The 13,877-nt window shown below is 37.4% G+C and overlaps 1 protein-coding gene across 2 annotated transcripts in view; it reads left to right on the plus strand.

Moving 5' to 3' along the window:
- LOC106151805 (phospholipid scramblase 1-like) overlaps nt 1-13,877 on the plus strand; it is a 36,810-nt gene that overhangs the window by 1,992 nt on the left and 20,941 nt on the right. Inside the window, exon 1 of one of the 2 annotated variants that reach the window (XM_086997606.1) lies at nt 11,446-11,529. The exons of the other annotated variant lie outside the window; for it this stretch is intronic. The gene's annotated coding sequence lies outside the window, so the exon portion shown is untranslated. Of the gene's footprint in view, nt 1-11,445; nt 11,530-13,877 lie in introns of those variants that run through there. 2 annotated transcript variants of the gene reach the window in all.

Raw genomic sequence — 13,877 nt, forward strand, 5'->3', positions numbered from 1 at the left:
GTTTATGGTTTTAGTTCCTTCACCTTGGATTGTTACCACTGTAGGCAGTCTGTGAACGATTGTAAAGTTAGTTATTTTCTCTCGATGAAATACCCTGCAGTAATTCATCATTTTGCTCGGTTAAATATCAAAGAAAATACAGAAAACGAAAACTGAACTACAGACATGGCTTGTTCATGCGCAGCAGACGATTCCGGTCTCCCTCCAGCATGGCTGCCGTTTGTTTTGGTGACGCAGGCTCTAATGGGTCAATACATCGTACATGTAATGATGTGTATACCAAACTCTCGTCATAGAGTTTTGATAAAGAAAACATTGACATTGATTTACCGGTAAGCCCAAGCTCTGATAAAGACGCAAAGAAAGCTAAGCCTGACATAGAATCGGAAATAATGCTTAAAGAATTAGACATCGAGTTGAAGAAATTAGATATTGCAAGAATAGAAAAGGAAAATGAGACGCTTGAGTTAAAAGTTAGGTTGAGAAAGATAGAACTAGAGGCTAGGGATAATCATAGTAGTAGTTTCACAAATTGTTCACAACAAGTGAGGTTTGTCCCACCCTTCAACGAAAGAGAAGTAGACAAGTTTTTTATGCATTTTGAAAAGGTTGCAAAAAACTTAGAATGGCCGATAGATAAGTGGTGTATTGTGCTCCAAAGTGTGCTCACGGAGAAGGCTCAGGAAACATATGCCGCGATTTCGTTAGAGGATAGCGGAAATTACGCGAAAGTTAAAGGGATAATAACTCTTCGTATGAGATCTATATTTCACAATAAAAACCTTGTGAATAACTCATAGAAATATGATATATTCTGTTTTACCACAAAAACAGCAGTTATAGCTTTTATTCTGATATTTGAACTTGTCTTTAGACCACGTGACCTCCATTGATGCCTATACTCTGTTAAAATCTCTTAAGAGATTTTAACAAAAAACTAAACTTTTTAGAAAAAAAAACAGGGACTTACTTTGAATGTAAAAATGGATTCATTAACCATTGGTAAGTATGGGAAAAATGTTGTTTACTCCAGGAAAATTCATTTTTTGGCCGAAACGAAGAGTTATTATTGCTTTAAGCACTCCATTCTCAAAGCCTATGAATTAGTACCAGAGGCGTATAGGCAGCAATTTAGAGAGTTATACAAAAGGGACGACCAAACGTTTATTGAGTTTGCGCATGAGAAAGAAATGTTATTCGATCGGTGGTGTAGGTCGAGAGATGTTGGATCAAATTTTGAGAAATTAAAGCAAATGATCTTAGTTGAGGAGTTTAAGGAATGTGTCTCAGATTCATTGAAAGTTCATATAGAAGAATCTCATGTAGATAGTTTGGAAGGTATAGCTACTATAGCCGACAACTATGCGTTAACGCATAAAAATTTTTCAAAGAGTAAAAAGGCTATGGAAAAGGTTTCTCCCAGTCAAACATTGTCACACCTGAATGAGTTTCCCCGAAATTTCCCTCGTCCTGAAAGAAGGGAGAACCCTGGGTCAAAAGCATTTTTGGGACCATTTTGTAATTTTTGTAAGAAAAGAGGGCATATTTTGAGTGAATGTTGGACTTTGCAAAGGAAGAAAGAAAACGAAACATTGAAATCAAATGCATTGGTATCGTCCCCTGTGGCAGATTTTAGAGATGCTACTCAGAAGGATGAGGATAGGTTTTTGCCTTTCATCTCTGATGGGTACGTGTCTCTCGAGAACAATCCGAGTGATAAGAAACCAATTAAAATATTAAGGGATATGGGGGCTAGCCAATCCTTGTTGTTAGAGGGAGTTTTGCCTTTAGATGAAAATTCGGACACGGGTGCAGGTTCTTGCGCAGGGTATAGAATGCGGTTTCTTGAACGTCCCTTTACATTAGATTCATTTGAAATCAGATTTAGTCTCAGGTCCTGTGATAGTTGGTGTGCGTCCATCTTTACCAATCAAAGGGGTGACATTGTTGCTTGGAAATGATTTAGCAGGAGGAAAAGTGATTGCAGATCCTATAGTTTGTAAAGATCCCCATGCTCACTTTGAAAATGAGGTTGAAAGTGAACGGGCTTGCTCCGTAAATGTGCTTACCCGTGCTTTGTCAAAAACTGATGAGAAAAAGAACGAAATGGAAGGTATAATTGATGAATGTGTTGATGATGATGGAGAAAATGAACTGGATGTTGAGAGTAGTGAGTTACAACACCCAGAGAATGACTTAGCTACCGAACAAAGAAAAGATGCTGATTTAGCTTAACTTTTCAAATTAGTGTTGTCTGAGGTCGAGCTAAAAAAAGTCCCTCGTGGATATTTTATACGAGACGGAGTATTGATGAGAAAATCGAGATCTCCCGCTATACCTGCATCGGATGATTGGGCCACAATTTACCAAATTGTTGTACCTGAAAAATTCCGACCGGTGAATTTACGCGTAGCACATGATAGTCCTATGGGAGGTCACCTTGGGGTTAGAAAAACGCAAGACAAAATTATGAAATATTTTTATTGGCCAAAGATCAGACGGGACGTCTCAGAATTTTGCAAAACTTGCCATGTGTGTCAAGTGGTGGGGAAACCAAACCAAAAAATCCCATTGGCTCCACTTCATCCAATACCAGCAGTTGACGAGCCATTTAGTAAAGTCATTGTAGATTGCGTTGGTCCTTTACCTAGAACGAAAACGGGAAACCAATTTCTACTTACAATCATGTGTTCTTCGACACGATTACCTTTAAGAAATATCAAAGCAGCTACAGTGGCAAAGGCCATGATACATTTCTTTTCCTTTGTTGGGTTGCCGAAGGAAATCCAGTCTGATCAAGGCTCAAACTTTACTTCATCTTTGTTTCAACAGGTCGGATCAAAGCAAATTCTCTCAAGGGCGTATCACCCGCAGTCACAGGGTGCATTGGAAAGATTCCATGGGACCTTGAAAAACATGTTACGGACATATTGTTATGAAAATGAAAAAGACTGGGACGAAGGTGTTGATCTCCTACTGTTTGCGGTAAGAGACGCAAAACAAGAATCTCTCGGTTTTAGTCCGTTTGAGTTGGTTTTTGGACATGCTGTGCGTGGGCCGTTGATGGCATTAAAAGAAACAATGCTGGCAAAGAGTAGAAATCAAAGTAGTCCCTCACTGAATCTTCTCGATTATGTCACAAAATTTAGGCACAGATTGAATAGGGCTTGAGAATTTGCAATGAACAATTTGAAGTCCGCGCAGATTGAAATGAAAAACTGGTACGATCAAAAATCTTGTGCCCGCGCGTTCAACATAGGTGATGACGTTTTAGTCTTGTTACCTATTGTAGGAGATTCGTTACAGGCAAAATATCACGGTCCATATAAAGTGGTTAGAAAGATCAATGAGGTAGATTATGAAATACGAACTCCAGATCGTAAAAAAATGACTCAGTTGTGTCACATTAATATGATGAAGGCATATTTTGAACGCAAAGAAAAACGAGACAGAAGTGAAAAAGTGATGAATGTGAAATGGGTGGAGAGGAAGTCAGTTGAGGAATATGAGAACGATAGTGATGTTAAAGAAGTAAAACTTCACAACTCAGATGTATTAGAGAAATTAGATAGTGAATTACATCATTTATCACCAAAAGAAAGACACGAGTTGATTGAATTGATTTTGAAATACCGGTGTCTGTTTCCTGATGTACCAAATAGGACTAATGCAGCTGTACATGACGTTGTTCTGGAGGAGTGTACTCCTATCAAACAACACTCGTACAGACTAAGTCCTACAAAGGCCGAGTCCTACATGCTCCAAAACGGTTTCATTGAATTGAGCCAGAGTAATTGGGCCTCTCCTTGTATTTTAGTAACAAAAGCAGATGGTTCAATGAGATTTTGCACTGATTTCCGTAAGCTCAATGCAGTGACCAAAACTGACGCTTAAACCATTCCTAGAATGGACGATTGTATCGACAAGATAGGGAAAGCAAAATTCATAACAAAGTGCGATTTGCTAAAAGAATATTAGTGTGTACCGTTGTCCGAACGAGCGAAAGAAATTTCTGAGTTTGTTACACCAGGCGGTTAACACCAGTACAAAGTTATGGCGTTTGGTATGAAAAACTCGGGTGCTACCTTCCAAAGAATGATGGATAGTTGTTTGAATAACTTGGAAGGCGTTGAGAAATATATTGACGATATTGTGATTTTCAGCAATTCTTGGAACGAACACATGATCAAGTTGGAAGAAGTTTTCCAAAGGTTTAAACAGGCTAGTCTGAACATAAATATAGCCAAGTGTGAATTCGGTCAGGCAAAAGTTACGTATTTGGGACATGTCGTGGGTCAGAGGTGCGTAACACCTGTTGAAGCTAAGGTTAAAAACATCATTGATTTTCCTCAACCTCAGAACAAAAAAGAGCTTATGCAATTTCTAGGTATGTGTAGCTATTACAGGAAATTTCGCAAAAATTTTTCTGATGTTAATGCACCTTTGACCGATTTGTTAAAAAAAGAGGAATGCTTTCAACTGGTCGTTAGAGTGTGGCAACGCCTTCACTAAAGTGAAAGCGTTATTATGTTCAAAACCCGTGTTAATGGCACCTGACTTTGATAGGCCATTTAGATTAGCTATTGACGCTAGTGACGTAGGAGCGGGTGGAGTGTTATTGCAGTGTGATGTGTTTGGTATTGAACAACCTGTGGGATATTTTTCGAAGAAATTCAATTCTCATCAAAGAAATTATTCCACTATCGAAAAAGAAACGTTAGCACTAGTGTTAGCTCTGCAACGATGTCTATGTTGAATGTACATCTCAACCAGTGGTTGTGTACACTGATCACAATCCTTTAACATTCTTGAGAAAGATGAAAAATCATGACAGACGTCTGCTTAAATGGAGTTTATTGTTGGAAGAATATAATTTGGATATTGTGCATATTAGAGGAAGAGATAATTGCATCGCCGATGCTTTGTCCAGAATATATTAAATGTTATAGTTAATTAAGGATCATGTTGTTGTGTATATAGTAGTTATAGTTAATTAAGGATTATGTAGTTTGTATACAGTATTTATAGGAATATTCCAAGTTTAATCTTATCAATTAAACTTGACTTAAAAGGGGAAGGGTGTTACGTTGCACTAGTACTCGTGTCAATTGAATCCTATCAATGGGCATTATAACTATAGCGAGTATAACTCGTGGTTACCTTTGGTGACAACTGTGGACAAAAATAAAGGAGCCCGGATGTGGAGGTTTTTGGACACACCCACTGAGATAGGAAGGAGAAGAGAGACGTAGGCGTGGAGAGCAAGGAGCTAGGATAGATGGACTACAGGGTACGTCTTAACTGACCGTGAATGTATAGTACTATATATGGAGGCAAAGGAAAGTGAGTGACTGTACGTGCACTAGTACACAAGTTGATGGAAAATATGGAAGCTGGAAAAAGCGAGTGATTGTACATGCATCAGTACACAAGTTGACGGAAAACAGAGAGAGAACTGATTGACAAAAGATAAGTAACGTTGAGAAAAAACATTGACTATTACGAACAACGTAAGGAAGGTACGTAGGCCTACACAAAGGAACAATGACAATAAAATGGAAGTGCGTGGAATGACTCTTTTATCCTGTGAATACTAACTTTGTTTGAACATTATAAAGCCCATATTAGTTAAGTTATTTAGTTCAATGTTATTGTATGTTTAGTTAGGTTTTAGTTTAATAAGTAAAATATTATCATTTTAATTTGAGGTGTTTGTTTTCATTCGTATTTATGTTTATGCTTTATATTTTTGTTACTAAAGAACTCAATATAGGACGTAACAAACTTTACAGTTGGGATATTCAGAAGTACATCCATGCTCGTCAATTTAATTGTAAAACACGATTAATAATTTCTCATTTTTAGATACATTGTTTTTTGGTTAACATTTATAAAGAGCATAAAATAATATTTCTGTAGTATTTGACAAATTGTTTAGCTCCCTCCCATGTTGGAATTAATGTTCTTGTTCTACATAAACTAACATATTTATTGATTGGGAAGTTAAGTAAATAATAAATTTCAGTACAAGATTGCTTGCACAAGCCCGAATATAAAAATCTCCGAAGATCTCTCAATGACTGCACCTAAATCATCTTTAACGGAGCAAATGACACACCCTAGGAGTACTGCAAAATTCATTCTGTTCTGATAGTTCCTTTTTTTGGGGGGTGGGGGGGGGAGGAGGAGGGGGAGAGGGAGGGGGAGGTGGCCATTGCATGAGATAAACATTAAATACTGAATATTCTTATATTTAGCTTGAATTGGAGCGTCTGCATTTTCGTACCATCTGTTTCTTCTTATTGTAAAACTATCTGGATGGTTTTGGTCACTCTTTTATAGTCCATGAGCCAAAATGAAAAAAGGCCTTATTTAAGGATTTGGCTGCACCCCCTGTCACGCAAAGGTTTTATGATTGATTCTTGTAGTTTAGAACCTGAATTTTTCATTTCTGCTTGTTTCCGGCTTGAAAAAGTGTCCGTTTGTACCGGAAACAAGCAAAATCAAAGATGGCCGCCAATAAATCCATGTGTCAACTGTAAATACAAAAATTGATTTAAAAGTTACTTAACAACTTAATATTATCAGAATATGCACTGATCACAAGTACTTAGGCCTTCTTTGATTTTTCAGGCATTTTACATTTTTCAAGATGGCGACTGAATCCAAGACGGCGGCCATTTTCCTTACGTTTTGTGAAAAAAATACAAATACCTAAATTTGATTTTTTTATTAACCAAAAATTAGGAATATTTTACACGTTTTGATGTAGTTGAATAAGTTGAAGTCTATATTTTTTAATTTTTACCAGTTAACTTATCATAAAATTGTATATTTGAACACAAATGGCTCTAATCCAAGATGGCCACCACGTAAAATGGGCTTTTTATTTTGATATGTTAACAAGCCTTTCTTAGTATAAAACATCTCAGACTACTTAATGGAGGATTTATTGCACAGGTCATGGTATGAAATATATGACTGAATAATTTAAATTGTTTTGAGATTTTGTTCAGGGTTGAAAAATCCAAAATGGCCGCCAATTTCTGGACTTTAGGGCTTATTTAGGATATCTGTTTTAGACAGTTAGCAGATGTTATACTTATTGCCCAAACACACGTGATACATTTCCTTAAAGAGGGATTTTAACAGCAATTAATTATGCTAGTACAGCAATTTTTAATTTTTGATCCTATCTCTAAAGACCTCTTGTCACGGAGCCACACCAACTCCGATGCTCTACATTATATCGAGTGACAGACCAGCCTTCCAAACTCTGTGTCAAGCTTTGAAGGACTCAAGGGAGGAGCTCCTCTGAGGAGCACGTATACTCCTCTCCCCCTACTCCAATAAATAAATAAATAAATAAATAAATAAATAAATGAAGAAATAAAGACAGAAAGAGAAGGAAGAAAATCGCAGGCTTATGTTTTACGGTTAAAATGTCCTTATCTACTGTTTTATATTTTACGAGCGAAGCAAAACATTTTTTAAATATATTGTGCCTTCCCCGACACACAAACGCCTGTATACGACATTGACAGTGATACTTTTCGACAGTGATACTCTGCGGAGTTCAGTGACCTCATGTCGCGTCACTGACCCTACGTGCGAAGGTCACTTGACGCATGCATCGTTCTACGGTCGCCATAATAACAATTCAATAACATCCATTGCCTTTTTGTTCAACGCATTGATCGTGTGGTGCGGTGCGGTGCGTGAAGCAACAATACAACCAGATTAAAAAACCGCACAAGTAAATAGACTCTCCACTAGTAGCTTTGACTTAAGTATAGAAGGTATGCTATTGTGCCCTTAGAGACGGGTAATCAATAGCAAATGCGCATGCGCCAATTAACAATCACTACTTCCAATCCAGTCTCCTGTTATAATATACTTCGTGGAGTTATTTTGTGCACGTTTTCAGCAATAATAGGGTGAGTACATTAACTTAATTACTAATGTCTCTATTATAACTAATTGTTTCCAGTCGGGAAAAGTTTAGGGCCGCTTGTCTGCCTTTGTGCGATCACCTGTCGTGGAAGATCGAGTATACATCGTACATGTAATGATATGTATACCAAACTCTCGTCATAGAGTTTTGATAAGGAAAACAACAGAGGTCATGACCTCTCTACTTTCCCTGGTTTATACTCTTATTAATCTTAACGCAAACGTGCTTAAAGAGTATTATGCAGCTGACTCTCCGTCGCTGAGAAAATAAATATCTATATTCACGTCTCATGTGCATTAAGGTAAATTATAATGACACAGAAGATTACACTGTGGTTTCATTTTAGTTTTCCATGTCGCATGTCATGTCCCGTGTACTGTAAAATGACATTCCCCCTGTGAAATAGGGTTGGGTTCCAGTTGACTTCTACAGGTAAACCTCAGCCTAGATTATGCCCCTCTATACATATAACGTTACGCTAAGCCGAACTCGTATGAATGTATGATTTCCTAGTGCATGTGAAAAGGACAGAAAAGCAATAGGTGCTAATGTGCGCGTCGCATGGAGAGCGGGTACGCGTCCCTCCCTCTCGGCTTCTGAGGCATCCACTTCTCCATTCCCCTTCCTCTCCCTTTGAAAATGATTTATAGATTAAAATTATTCCAACAGTATTCGGCTGCAGGTACACTTTGGCAAAAAAGGGCAACTTGTTGAATTTCACACTTATTTTTGCTTTATAAAGGTGTACCGTGCATTTTTGTCTTCTAACTGATATCAGGGGCGAATCCAGAGATATTTTCTGATAGTCTCCCACATTGTTTTTTTGACCATCCTCCAGTTTTTTGCTGTCTTTTGACAGAAAAAATAGGTACTCATCAATGTAAACTTAGAAATTTGACCGTCTAGCGGAAGACCCAGAAGACCGCCTCATACTGTATATCCTAAGACGTTGGGATCATCATTATCCTCCTCCTCCTCCTTCGTCTTTGGGCAAAATGAGAGCAATATGTTCAGACCACAGTTGTTTCCGTCTCATTATTGCATGAATTTCACTTGTTTGTAGCCCAGCATCATTCATGATAGTGTTAGAGTAAGTTACGTTTGGTCTCTGTCTCTGTTGGGTAGTAAACTTTCCAGCTGATACCCAATAGTCTTCTTAATAGCAGTGCATAAAAAACATCTATGCTGTTTTCTAACTTCTTATTTATGGGACAAAGGTCTTTGAAAAGCTCCCCCGTAGCCAGAAATTGCAATAATTACAGATTTTCACATCTTAGTAAAAATATTAAACCTTAGACTGCGCTCTCGGAGTGATTTTCTACTTTTCTATGAATCGCACTTACACACACGCGCACACGCAAATACTTGTACATTCTCTCTCAGTATAAATACTGTATATATAAAATTACACTAGTGCATGTAGAAAAGAGGTTGATAATTTAAGTGTTTAACTTTACAGTTGGAATATTAAGAAGTACACCCATGCTCGTCAATTTAATTGTAAAAAACGATTAATAATTTCTCATTTTTAGATACATTGTTTTTTGGTTAACATTTATAAAAAGCATAAAATAATATTTCTGTAGTATTTAACAAATTGTTCAGCTCCCTCCCATGTTGGAATTTATGTTCTTGTTCTACATAAACTAACATATTTATTGATTGGGAAGATAAGTTAATAATAAATTTCAGTACAAGATTGCTTGCACAAGCCAGAATATAAAAATCTCCGAAGATCTCTCAATGACTGCACCTAAATCATCTTTTACGGAGCAAATAACACACCCTAGGAGTACTACAAAATTCATTCTGTTCTGATTCTTCCTTTTTTTGGGGGGTGGGGGGGGGGGGGGGTGAGGGGGAGGTGGCCATTGCATGAGATAAACATTAAATACTGAATATTCTTATATTTAGCTTGAATTGGAGCGTCTGCATTTTCGTACCATCTGTTTCTTCTTATTGTAAAACTATCTGGATGGTTTTGGTCACTCTTTTATAGTCCATGAGCCAAAATGAAAAAAAGGCCTTATTTAAGGATTTGGCTGCACCCCCCGTCACGCAAAGGTTTTATGATTGATTCTTGTAGTTTAGAACCTGAATTTTTCATTTCTGCTTGTTTCCGGCTAGAAAAAGTGTACCGGAAACAAGCAAAATCAAAGATGGCCGCCAATAAATCCATGTGTCAACTGTAAATACAAAAATTGATTTAAAAGTTACTTAACAACTAAATATTATCAAAATATGCAATGATCACAAGTACTTAGGCCTTTTTTGATTTTTCAGGCATTTTACATTTTTCAAGATGGCGACTGAATCCAAGATGGCGGCCATTTTCCTTACTTTTTGTGAAAAAAATACAAATACCTAAATTTGAATTTTTTTTATTAACCAAAAATTAGGAATATTTTACGTGTTTTAATGTAGTTGAAGTCTATATTTTTAATTTTTACCAGTTAACTTATCATAAAATTGTATATTTGAACACAGATGGGCCTAATCCAAGATGGCCACCACATAAAATGGGCTTTTTGTTTTGATATGTTAACAAGCCTTTCTTAGTATAAAACATCTCAGACTACTTAATGGAGGATTTATTGCACAGGTCATGGTATGAAATGTATGACTGAATAATTTAAATTGTTTTGAGATTTTGTTCAGGGTTGAAAAATCCAAAATGGCCGCCAATTTCTGGACTTTAGGGCTTATTTAGGATATCTGTTTTAGACAGTTAGCAGATGTTATACTTATTGCCCAAACACACGTGATACATTTCCTAAAAGAGGGATTTTAACAGCAATTAATTATGCTAGTACAGCAATTTTTAATTTTTGATCCTATCTCTAAAGACCTCTTGTCAAGGAGCCACACCAACTCCGATGCTCTACATTATATCGAGTGACAGACCAGCCTTCCAAACTCTGTGTCAAGCTTTGAAGGACTCAAGGGAGGAGCTCCTCTGAGGAGCACGTATACTCCTTTCCCCCTACTCCAATAAATAAATAAATAAATAAATAAATAAATGAAGAAATAAAGACAGAAAGAGAAGGAAGAAAATCGTAGGCCTATGTTTTACGGTTAAAATGTCCTTATCTACTGTTTTATATTTTACGAGCGAAGCAAAACATTTTTTAAATATATTGTGCCTTCCCCGACATACAAACGCCGGTATACGACATTGACAGTGATACTTTTCGACAGTGATACTCTGCGGAGTTCAGTGACCTCATGTCGCGTCACTGACCCTACGCGCGAAGGTCACTTGACGCATGCATCGTTCTACGGTCGCCATAATAACAATTCAATAACATCCATTGCCTTTTTGTTCAACGCATTGATCGTGTGGTGCGGTGCGGTGCGTGAAGCAACAATACAACCAGATTAAAAAACCGCACAAGTAAATAGACTCTCCACTAGTAGCTTTGACTTAAGTAAAGAAGGTATGCTATTGTGCCCTTGGAGACGGGTAATCAATAGCAAATGCGCATGCGCCAATTAACAATCACAACTTCCAATCCAGTCTTCTGTTATAATATATTTCGTGGAGTTATTTTGTGCACGTTTTCAGCAATAATAGGGTGAAAACATTAACTTAATTACTAATGTCTCTATTATAACTAATAGGCCCGTATTCCAAGATGTTCCTTAAAATTGGGCTAAGGTCAACTTTTATAAAGGCTTCCTTTGATGAGGTGTTCCTTGGTAAAGGAATGCATAACGAAATGGTATTCTAAGACCACACTTTAGCCTCTCCTTTGATAAGGAATTACTTTGACAAAAGTCGGCCTTTAGGTAGGGGAAACTGACATAAAGAAGCTCCTTATTGGTTAGAGTAGGCCTTTGTGACACCCTCCTCATTAAAAATGCCTCAGTAATATTGTATAATTGGGGTCAACCGATCAACTTCAGTGCATATGGACATTATCACTGCATGTGGATGTTTTGATCTAAGCCAAATTTAGTGAATAAAGCAATGGCAAGAAAAGAAAAGAATGGTTTGGAGGATGAGAAAACCAAAGTCGTGGACCCTTTTCTGATAGCAGCTACTGATGCAACTAGTCAACAGCTTATCCTCGATCAAATGTATTACTAAGGAGGTTGTTTTCACCCCTGTTAGTTTGTCTGTCTTTTTGTTACCTCCACCAAGGAGGTTATGTTTTCATCCGTTTGTTTGTCTGTCTGCCTCTCTGTCTGTCTGTCTGTCTGTTTGTTTGTCATCAACATAACTCAAAAAGTCACGGGCCGATTTTTATGAAATGTTAAGGGTAGGTCAGAAATGGGTTAACTTAAAAGTGGTTAGATTTTGGTGGTGATCAAGATCAATAATCAATCAATTATCATTAATAAAAAAACTCAAAAAGTTATGGACCGATTTTTATGAAATTTACAGGGAAGGTCAGAAATGGGTTAACTTAGAAGTGGTTAGTTTTTGGTGATGATCAAGATCAATGATCAATCAATGATCAATCATCACAAATAACTCAAAAAGTTATGCGCTGATTGTGGTGAAATTTTCAGAAACTGTCACAAGTGGGCCAAGGAACAGATGATTCTTTTTTGGTGGTGATCTGGATCAATAATCAATCAATAATCAAAAATCAAAAAACTTAATCATTATAGAATGAAAATTAGGTGGAGACTTTGCTCTCGGAGTGCTTTTCTAGTTTAATTTAATTATTTTGAATTTAGGTAGGCATGTTGGTTTACATAGTCCTCCATGGAGCTGATTTTCACAAGAGAAATGTACACGATGGCTGCTTAAGGAGGACTACAAGTTACTCCAGACCAACCTTACATTTTAAGGAATCCTCAGCCGAAAATAAAGGAAATCTTTAAGCAAAAGCAGATTCTAGAAATGACCGATTCCTTTGCTACGGATGATTGTTAAGTGATTCCTTTCAAGTGAGATAAAGAAAGGTCTTGGAATACAAATGTTGTACATGTATAAGGTCGACTTTAAGTCTCCCTTAACGCTAAAGGGAGATTCTGGAATACGGGCCATTGTTTCCAGTCGGGAAAAGTTTAGGGCCGCTTGTCTGCCTTTGTGCGATCACCTGTCGTGGAAGATCGAGTATACATCGTACATGTAATGATATGTATACCAAACTCTCGTCATAGAGTTTTGATAAGGAAAACAACAGAGGTCATGACCTCTCTACTTTCCCTGGTTTATACTCTTATTAATCTTAACGCAAACGTGCTTAAAGAGTATTATGCAGCTGACTCTCCGTCGCTGAGAAAATAAATATCTATATTCACGTCTCATGTGCATTAAGGTAAATTATAATGACACAGAAGATTACACTGTGGTTTCATTTTAGTTTTCCATGTCGCATGTCATGTCCCGTGTACTGTAAAATGACATTCCCCCTGTGAAATAGGGTTGGGTTCCAGTTGACTTCTACAGGTAAACCTCAGCCTAGATTATGCCCCTCTATACATATAACGTTACGCTAAGCCGAACTCGTATGAATGTATGATTTCCTAGTGCATGTGAAAAGGACAGAAAAGCAATAGGTGCTAATGTGCGCGTCGCATGGAGAGCGGGTACGCGTCCCTCCCTCTCGGCTTCTGAGGCATCCACTTCTCCATTCCCCTTCCTCTCCCTTTGAAAATGATTTATAGATTAAAATTATTCCAACAGTATTTGGCTGCAGGTACACTTTGGCAAAAAAGGGCAACTTGTTGAATTTCACACTTATTTTTGCTTTATAAAGGTGTACCGTGCATTTTTGTCTTCTAACTGATATCAGGGGCGAATCCAGAGATATTTTCTGACAGTCTCCCACATTGTTTTTTTGACCATCCTCCAGTTTTTTGCTGTCTTTTGACAGAAAAAATAGGTACTCATCAATGTAAACTTAGAAATTTGACCGTCTAGCGGAAGACCCAGAAGACCGCCTCATACTGTATATCCTAAGACGTT

The sequence above is a fragment of the Lingula anatina genome, chromosome 10 (assembly GCF_051362555.1).
Source record: "Lingula anatina isolate TDL-2025a chromosome 10, LinAna3.0, whole genome shotgun sequence".
Taxonomy (NCBI): Eukaryota; Metazoa; Brachiopoda; class Lingulata; order Lingulida; family Lingulidae; genus Lingula; species Lingula anatina.